The sequence below is a fragment of the Lipotes vexillifer genome, unplaced genomic scaffold (assembly GCF_000442215.2).
Source record: "Lipotes vexillifer unplaced genomic scaffold, Lipotes_vexillifer_v1.1 scaffold606, whole genome shotgun sequence".
Lineage (NCBI taxonomy): Eukaryota > Metazoa > Chordata > Mammalia > Artiodactyla > Lipotidae > Lipotes > Lipotes vexillifer.
This window is the reverse complement of record NW_006780574.1, coordinates 1,657,641-1,668,101: the sequence shown is the minus strand read 5'-3', so window position 1 is coordinate 1,668,101 and position 10,461 is coordinate 1,657,641. Positions and strand designations below refer to the sequence as shown.

General features: G+C 36.1%; 1 non-coding gene across 1 annotated transcript; it reads right to left on the bottom strand.

Annotated features, from left to right (window-relative positions):
* Positions 1-470: 470 nt before the first annotated feature.
* Positions 471-543, bottom strand: TRNAA-UGC (transfer RNA alanine (anticodon UGC)). Its single transcript has one exon. It is a non-coding gene; the product is annotated as a tRNA-Ala (tRNA).
* Between the last annotated feature and the right edge of the window lie 9,918 nt (positions 544-10,461).

Sequence of the window (10,461 nt, the reverse complement as noted above, 5' to 3'; positions counted from 1 at the left end):
TTTGGACTTTTTTCTCCAGTTGGCCCTTAAAATAGCTATCCTTTTGCTCTACTGCACAGTAGCAATCTTTTGTTACAGTGAGAAAGTTGAAGGTTTTTCTTATCTTTATTTGTTTCTCCTGTGCCACTTCTATATACTTTTCCATGTAGGCTTAATTTACACGATGAGATGCATATTCATTTGATTAAAATGTTTTAATTTTTATTTTATTTCTTGGTGCATTTATTAATTTATTTTTTAATAATTTAATTGGATTATAGTTGATTTACATTATTGTGTTAGTTTTAGGTGTGCAGCAAAGTGATTCCGTTATATATATATATTTATTCACTCTTTTTCAGATTCTTTTCTCGTATAGATTATCACAGAATATTGAGTACAGTTCCCTGTGCTATACAGAAGGCCCTTGTTGGTTATCTCTGTCTTTTTGCTTTGTTTTTGGACATGCCGCGTGGCATGCTGGATCTTAGTTCCCCGACCAGGGATCGAACCTGTGCCCCCTGCAGTGCAAGTGCAGAGCCCTAACCACTGGACCATCAGGGAAGTCCCGGTTATCTATCTTATATATAGTGGTGTGTGTATGTTAATCCCAAGGTGCTGATTTATGCCTCCCCCACTGTTTCCCCTTTGGTAATAAATACCTATTCTTTTAAATGAGTATGATGTATAATTGTAAAACTTCTAGATAACATGAAAGTGAATACATATTTTCCAAATTCAAAAAATACCAATTCATTGCCAAGTATTTTAATCACTAAAATGTAAAACTACAGTGATAGAAATGAAAACCACTTAAGAAGTCTCCCCATCTACAAATAATCTACTTATCTTCCTCAGTGAAAGGCAGGCTGAAAAGGTTTAGGAAATGTAGGAGATATGTTTTGATGATCATGTTTACAAACCTCAGGCATTACTGGGAGGAGAGTTTGCAGGTAGAGTTTGGTGAAAAAAAATTGTCCATTAGCTGAAATATCAATAAGAATAATGTATGTATATTTAATTTCGTTAGCTTGAGTCAAGTATCTGATTGTCAGAAAAGTTGCTCATATAGAGTGATTATAAGGTCTCTCGAAACTCTTCTTAACCCAAACTATGTTCATCTTACCCTCCACGTATTAGAGATATTGCTTTCAGATAAAAATAATCATCAGGGACTTCCCTGGTGGCGCAATGGTTAAGAATCTGCCTGCCAATGCAAGAGACACTGGCTCGAGCCCTGGTCCAGGAAGATCCCACATGCCGCAGAGCAACTAAACCCGTGCACCACAACTACTGAAACCTGCGCACCTAGAGCCCATGCCCTGTAACAAGAAAAGCCACTGCAATGAGAAGACCATGCACTGCAACAAAGAATAGCCCCCGCTCGCAACAACAAACGCCCAACGCAGCCAAAAAAAAAAAGCCCATGTTACAAAAAAAAAAAAGAGAGAGAATAATCTTCAGAAATTACTAGGGAATAGTAAATGTAAAACTATTCATTAACCACTTTGAAATTAATTTATCAGTTTCATCCAGCAAAATTCTGAGGACATCAAGAGGAGTCAAGAACAGTATTTTACTTGAAAAAGACCCGGTATGAGTCTTCTGATCTCTAAGAACATTTCAAAATGAAGGTAAAACAAAAAGTAAAGAAAAACTTGATTTATACCATTCACACAAACTTTTCTCTTACCAGACTAAATATTTGGCATATATATATATATATATATATATATATATATATATATCTGTATATCCAGTTTTGTATTTATTCACTCAATATTAATTGATGACCAGGGACCTCCTTAGGTGCTAAGGATACTGTCATATGGAGCTATGGAGTTTACACTGGGTTTTAAAGGATGCAATCACATCCTACATTACTGTAGGTAATAATCAGAATATCACAATACTGATTTAATCATTTCAAGCTGTTCACTTACATTAACCATCACATATTAAGTTAACCTTTAAACCCAGAGATGATATATAAATTGATTACAATATTCAGGTATCAGGCCAAATATCATCATTATGTTTACAATTTTTAGAAATTACACCAAGTCAGTGAATTAGATATCAGTAAGTCTACAATTCTGAAATGCCAAAGTAAAATTTGTTTTTATACAAATTAATAATTTAAGTTTCCATTCCTTCAGCAAAGCAGAATCTTAAACACAGGCAACTTTGGATCTTTTTCCCCCAGGGCTTTGTCTAAGTTTTGAGTGATGGAGGCCTACATGCTACCAAAATATTGGTTAGATGGGAAGTCAACTGGGGAGCAATGTATTAGCTAAAATACCTCTTCATTCATGCAGCTTTAGTCACTCTTTCATGAGTTATGTGCCATGTTTTAAGGTATAGAAATCAATCCCCAGCTTGCATCCTGTTCTAAGGCACAGAAATCTTTGTGAGGCTATTTTTGACCCTATCAACCATGCTTCCCTGCCCAGCCATTTTCTCTTGAGAGTGGTGCAGCCTAGCCTGTCTCTTGACTCTAAATGGGAAGTGAGAAAAAATTTCTCGCTGATCTTGGAATCCTCAAATCCATTTTGAGATTGCTTTCCCTCCCACAGGATCCTGACTTACTCTTCCACTGTACATGATAAGAAAAATGAAAGAAACAACAACACTGTTTTCAAACATTGGACAACGGCAGAACCAGGATTATGATCCATAAGCAAAGGGAAACAAACAGAGAAGACCAGCCCAACAATCACTCCAGCTTTCCCACTATTATTCATGATTTAAACTTAATTGTTTAATTACGTTACCCTTTAGTTTCTTATAAAACAGGAAAAAAACCCAGGAATAATACTAGTATCTACCTCATCAGATTGCTATACAAATTTAATTAGATAATTTAAAAACTTAGTGCATAGCACAAAGAAAAGTTTAATAGATATTATCTCTTATGTCATTATCACTGTTTTAGTAATAATAATTATTATAATTACTTATCTTTATTTTTATAGCTCTTTGCTCAATGTTGCTATATCTTAGTGATACCTAGAGATAGGTTCCTTCTATAGCAAAGGTTCCTTTTTCATTTACCCTCACTTGAGTCAGTCTCACATTAGCATTTTGGAATTGTTTTTTATGAGCTAAATTAGTAAAGCTTCTCAGTGGTGAACTAGAAGGGTTAAAATATTTAAATTCCAACATCATCTGAATATGTTGATCACCTTATATTGATAATGATAAAGTTAAATGATAAAATCATAAGGCTGGGAAAAACACTGAATGATTTTTTAGTCTATTGCATTATCTTCATGTAGCACATCATGTGAAAACATCATTTTCCAGACAAATGAGGATCAAATATATATTTAAATGCATTTAGAAAAAGAGATGCATAGTCTCCCTCAACAAGCCATTCTAGGGTTTTACAAAGGTAACACCTGAACTAAGAAGCCTCTGCTACTGTTCAAAGACTGTGTTTTTCTCCTTGAAATTCAAGGAAACCAACATGTCCTTCTCTGAATGCAAGCAGAAACAAAAGCAAAACCTACCACTCCCATTATTAAACACACTTTCTAAATTCTACCTAAACATTGGCAACTAATAGCAGATACATATGGTATGAATAATTAATTTTAGTAGTAGTAAATGTTAGATCTCTTGAATTTCTTAACTGTTAAATTTCTTAGCTGTTAAATTTAGTGAATCATTCACTGCATGTAACTTTAGACACTTATATCTTTTATTTTATAGATTATTTAGAAACCAACTTCTTACTTCGATTTTTTTTCCCCAAATTGTATTTAATATAATTAAAGCAGATATTGCTCTTCTCGTCAATGTGACACTTTCCACTCTACTGACTTGACTCAAAAATGTTCTGGTTTTACAAACAGCTAGAGATATGCTGAACACAAAAACAACTAGATCATTACATACACAAATATATAAATGATCTGTGTTCTATTCTTGGAATCCACTTACACAGAGGATAATTACAGAGAAATTAATCTAATTAAAAGGAGTATTTTCTTGAAAAAAAAAGATCCAAGATTGAGATATATCCCCATTACTTAAGAGTTGTCTGAACTCATTAACCTCTCCTAATTTCAATCTATTCATGTACAAAATAGTATATTTTTCACTTGTGCTACCTATTCATAAGATTTTAAGATCAATTTAAGTTTGAACAATTATGAATACCCTTATGAATATGATATTCACTGTTGTTGTTGCTACGTAAGTACTCTACCCTTACCATGGCAAAGATATACACTATATACAAAAAAATCATCTTTATTAAAATTCAAGTAATAGTTTAGTCTAATTTCAAAGATTAAAAAAATACTTCTGACAACTTCATCAAATAATCTAGATGTTTATATTAGCTATGATGATTTCCTCTGCAAATAATAGGACACACAGATCAAAATGGCTTAAAGAATATGAAAAATTCATTATCTCATTTACCGGATGTCTCGAAGTAATGCTGGAGCCTTGCTCTGACATGTTACTATTGATGGTGTGAAAAACTTAGCGTCAGAGTTTCAGGCAACAATGCTTGGTAGGGCATTGCTAGTAGAAGAACAGACCATCTCATTTGCCAGCAACATTCTCTTCCCATCTTTTGGCCAACATTTTTTCATAATAATTGATGTCAATCCAATTATTGGCAATGGTAATGGGATTGCCATGATTAGTTGTGATAGGTTGTCCAATACGATAGCCAGTAGCCACATGTGCCTATTTAAATTTAAATCCATATTAATCAAATTTGAATAAAATTTAAAATTTAGTTTTGCTGTCTTACTGGCCGCATTTCAAGTACTCAACAGCCCCATGAGGCTAATGGTTGCTACAGGGACAGTGTAGAAAAGGAATATTCTGTCATCACAGAAATTCCTATTGGAGAGTGCTAGAACCTTAGGAAAATCAGAATTTACCTCTGAACTAGAGCAAGGCTCATCTTCTTTGAAAGCTGGATATCTGAACAAACAGTGTTTCTATACAGCAAGAAATATCTCGATATTGGATTTGCATATACAATATGCTATATATCCTACATCATTTTGGGGGGAGCAAAAATTGATACATCAAGCAAGTTTACTCCCAGCTTTGCATATTCTATATACCTTCCTTCTGCACTACATTTTAGCTGACAAATGGGGAAGCTGTGGGGACATTACACAATAATATCTATGAATTAGAGTTGGACCTATAAATTGGACATAAGACAACTACTTAAATGTAAAAATAAAATAATGTCTGCAAAGGTAGCAGAGAAAATACATGAATGAATTATACTACTCTCCATAGCAAAATAAATGTGTTCATATTCTAATTTCAGCAACCAAATACACGATTTTGTTTTCATATGGCCAGATAGCAAATGAAAACATATTTTGCGTTTAGAAGGTAGAGCCCATTGTTTAAAACTGATGGTCTACATAATCTATAGGGAGAAATTTATAAGAGTTCAATGGTAAATTGAGTCCCTACATAGTTTACTCGCTTGTCTTCAAAGCAAATGAACTATCTAACTGGAAGAAATGTGATTCCCAATGCATTCCAGTTCATAGGTAGCATCTCTAGCTTCCCTTGCTGCTCCCCTACTCCCTCTCCCTTGAAAGGAAGATGCCACTTGGGAATGCTTGAATAGTCCCCAAATTCTATTTATATTGTTCCAATTATGAAGAAGTCCAAGATGAAGAATAACTGCTGATGATTAGTAAGACTTTCTCATATAAATGGAACAACAAATTCTGATTATGTTCAAATTATGAAAACATGAGACTCCAGGAGAAAATGTTAGAATGCTTTTTGGTAGCTGAGATAAAGGATGATCTCTCTTATACAGGAAAGAATAGCAGGGCAAATATACCTCTCAGGTCATGAGGCACTAAGGCAATTTACTCCTGTCCATATTTTTATCAACGATCCTCCGTTTGTAATCTCTGACTTCTGAGAAATTTTGGGCTTGACACATTCTCTTCCCAGCCCGAAGGTCATGCTCTGTTCTGTTTGCTGTGGCTTAAATAGCTGAGTGCTTTCATCCTAAATCCACGCTTTGGTTCCTGGACCATCTAAGTATCTGATTAGCTCCATCTTTCATCTCCCATCTCAGTGGCTTTAGACCTTTGGCCTCAATGTTTCTGATGTTCCCTCCACACTCTGATTGACACAAAACAGCGAAGTTGGCTTTAGAGCCCAGAGTGGGACAGGCCTGGCCTCCTTGCACTCCACTGAATACCTTGCCAAAAGAAGTCTGATCTCAGGAGAGCTATCAACCATTTTTTAAACAGCGAATTTAAGCTTTTCGTTTATTGTGTGCCCTTCTTCACTGTTTTGTAACTAATTGAAAAAATTTAAAAAACTGAATAAAAAGGCTTAAGCACATATTAATGATGATAAGAATGAACTAATTTTTAATACTTTATATTATATATGTTACAACATAAATTAATCTCCCATTTTTATTTTGTTTTGTCTGTTAGCCATTTTAAACTCTGGATTTAGGCTGTGATCATTAAAATCCATTTATGATTTGCATTTTCTTTGGTAATTGCCTCAATCACAAAATGACAATTAAAATAGATATTTTACATTTGAGGGATCCAGATGTTGTGTTTTACATGTATACCTTTAACTCCTTAAACACTAAATTTCGTTTCTAAGTCAAAATATGTGTTCATAATTGTAAAGTATTTAGACTGCCTCAGATGGTCATCGTTCTTTCAATATTATGGATTGTGCTTCTAATCCCAGTCAACCATCTTAAAAACCTCTGTTGGTTTTATGATATTGCATACAAAAGGATGTAGCTAGAGACAGCTTTACCATGAAGGGGACAGGACACCTGCATCTGAGTCCCAGGTTCAATAACAACTCGGTGAATCTGGTCATATCATGTAACTTCCCATGGTCTCAGTTTCCTCATTTGCAACATTAGCATGGTCATCAAGATGGTTTCTAATTTACCTTCACATTCAAAACTTTATGGCTCTACAACAAAAAACAACCAATCTAACTAAAAATATGAGCAAAGGACTTGAATAGGTACTTTCCAAAGAAAATATATAGATGGCTAAGAAGCACATGAAAAGATTTTCAACATCCTTCGTCATTAGTGAAATGCAAATCAAAACAGCAATGAGATACCACTTCACACCTACTAAGATGGACAAAATTTTTAAAAAGAGACAGAAAATAATAAGTGTTGGTGAGAATGTGAAGAAATGGAAACCCTCCTATGTTGCTGATAAGAATGTAAAATGGTGCAGCTTCCGTTTGGCAGTTCCTCAATAAGATAAACAGAATTATATGATACAGAAATTTCACTTCTAAGTGCATATGCAGAAATTGAAAACGGGTACTCAAATAATAACTGGCACACATATATTCAGGGCAATTCTATTTGCAATAGCCAAAGGTAGAAACAACTCAAATGTCCATCAAAGATGAATGGAAAAAGCAAAATATGTATATCTGTACAATGGAATATTATTATACCATAAAAAGGAATAAAGTACTAAAACTTGCTACAGGCATGATGAACCTTAAAATCATTATGCTAAGTATTAAAAGCAGCCAGGCACAAAGACCACATATTGTATGATTCCATTTACATGAAATATCCCATGTAGGACAAACCATAAGGACAGAAAGTAAATTAGTAGTTGCCACAGTCTGGAGGAAGGGAGAATGGGGAAAAAATTGCTTAATGGGTGTGGGGCTTTCCTTTGCAGTGATGAAAAAATTCTGGAACTAGATAGTGGTGATAGCTGTACAACATTCTAAACGTACTTCATGCCACTGAATTGCACACTTTAAGATGTTATTTTTATATTATGTATATTTTAATCCAAATTAAACAAGTCATGACTTGACTTATACTAAGTAGCATCCTTCTACTAATGTAGATGGCCTACCATGTGTGGGAAAAGAAATTCCATTCTTATCAGCTATTGGCAGCAGCTGAAAAGGTAATTATTGTTTGTACAGTTTTGTGTAAAGAAACAGCATTTGTCATCTTAATAAAGAATAAAACTCTGGGGTAATAATTTTCAAAATAAGCATGAGGTGCTGGTCTTCAGCAAATCAAATCTTTCCCATTTAGCTATATGCTGTTTTGTTCTGTCAAATTGTCCCCTCTCTTTTTTTCCTTCTTTTTCTTTCATAAATATAATTTTTGTTTCTCAGGTATATGCTGGGCTTTCTTATGGTTTAGTACAAATATAATTATCTCTCAGTTATAGTGGATTTTTTTTTTCATTTATTTTGTGGTCATTGGTTCTCACATACTACTGTGCATTAGAATAAAAAAACTGAAAAAAAAAGAACTTTCAATTACTTCAAGTTAAAATATTTGGCAGGTAGTGATGCAATAATAGGTTTGGGCTCCCTCACTGAATTCTTATGTTTGTGAAAAATAACACACACACACTGGTGTGTATAATGATGTAAGCAGCTAAACTACAATTTAGGTTTTAGTTCATCTACCTTGATAAGAAATGCAAGTGTATAGATATTTAATAATTACAACTCTGGTGACAAACTTGGGTACTGGAAAAAAAAAAGGGTATTATTCTTTATTTTTAAAACTCTGACTCAGAGTTATCTGCTTGCTTATTGTGGTCAATTTAATTTAGTCATTTCTGGGTTTAATTTGTGTACATGCAGTGATTGATTTCTCATTCAAGTCTGTAGTTTAGTCTTATTCTGAGACTAAAATTCTCTCCCAGGGTTTAAATTTTTTCTCTCTTTTCCCTTGTTTCTGAGTTGCTTTATATTTCTGATGGTCTCGCACCCCTTCTTTAATTCTGGCACCACTGATGTGCTTCTTTTGTCTTCTCTGCTCAGCAGAGGTGGTACCTATGAATGGTTTGGGTGAAGTCTCCCTGGGATGTGCTCCACCCTAGGGGAAGCAGCTTTATCTCTCTAAGCCCTACTAGTGATCTAGGGATCCAACCCAGTATATGTATAACTGATTCTCTTTGCTGTACAGCAGAAACTAACAACATTGTAAGTCAACTATACTCCAATGAAAATGAATGAAAAAAAAGAAATATAGATTAATTGCCATAGCAATCTGATTTTTATCACATGTTCTGACCCATCTGAGCTAGGGAAGGAAAGAAAAAAAAAACACTTCTAATTCAGTAAAATTAGTCTGATTTAAAGTCTTTTTAGGTAACTGTATAGACACTGTTGGATAAGATTTCAGAATTTTATTCCAGTCTTCTTCTCTCCTAGATGGTATCTGAGTGTATGGAGGCTTGAGCTTTAAAACAAAAAAAGACACATGTCTCCAATCCCTCTAAGTTTCTCTTTACCTTCATCCCCACCCCTCCTTGGGGCTCTCCTCCATCCCTGGATTTCCCCGCAGCATAGCTGGCCTGGACTTTCATATGAGGTATCGACTGCTGTTGTGTAAGTGATCTTGGCCTCCCACCTCAAAGCGACCTGCTGATAACTTCTGCTAAAATCTGTGACTAGGAAACAGTCCTTTCTCAGCTTAATCAGGGTGCGGGCAGCGCTCCTTTAAACCAAGCACATCTTGGCCCTCAATGTTTATGAAGTGAGCCTACTGTGGTATGAGTGTGAGTCCCATTTTGCCCTGGGACCAGGTACAGTTACAGGAATTTTTTGCCTATACCTGACTGATGACCTGCAGTGGTGTGTGAGAACTTCTGGATCCCACCACTGTCCACAAAAACTGTAAAGCAGCACTGACTGAAAAGAATCCAGACCCTTTCTCTGACTGAGTATATTGTATGACCAAGCTTTTCCTATATGGCTGTCCGTAGGGATGTTAGGGATGTCTACCATGCTGACTCTGCCAGGACACCTGATGAGAAACTGGGCAGAAGCTCCTGAGGTCTCAGCATTCCCTTAAATGAAAATAATTCATCCCCCACTACATATACCTGATTGACTGCCTCCTCCACACTGTCCCCTGTCATCTCCTTAATCCACCAGGGCTGTAGGTGGTGGTAGATATTACTCCATTTCTCTTCTTGGGATGTTCCTTAGGTGAAATGCAACAACAGTGTTCTCCACACCTCTCTTTGCTGTGTTAAATGAATAGATAAAGGAATATCTCTCTTGAAACAACCTTGTTTCCAAACTTTTTTGTCTTGCTCAATTCTCAAAAATACAACTTTGGGGGCTTCCCTGCTGGCGCAGTGGTTAAGAATCTGCCTGCCAATGCAGGGGACATGGGTTCGGGCCCTGGTCCAGGAAGACCCCACATACCGCAGAGCAACTAAGCCCGTGAGCCACAACTACTGAGCCCACGTGCCACAACTACTGAAGCCCGCATGCCTAGAGCCCGTGCTCTGCAACAAGAGAAGCTGCCGCGGGATTCCCTGGTGGCGCAGTGGTTGAGAGTCCACCTGCTGATGCAAGGGACATGGGTTCGTGCCCCAGTCTGGGAGGATGCCACATGCCGTGGAGCGGCTGGGCCCGTGAGCCATGGCTGCTGGGAGAGGCCACAACAGTGAGAGGCCCACATACCGCAAA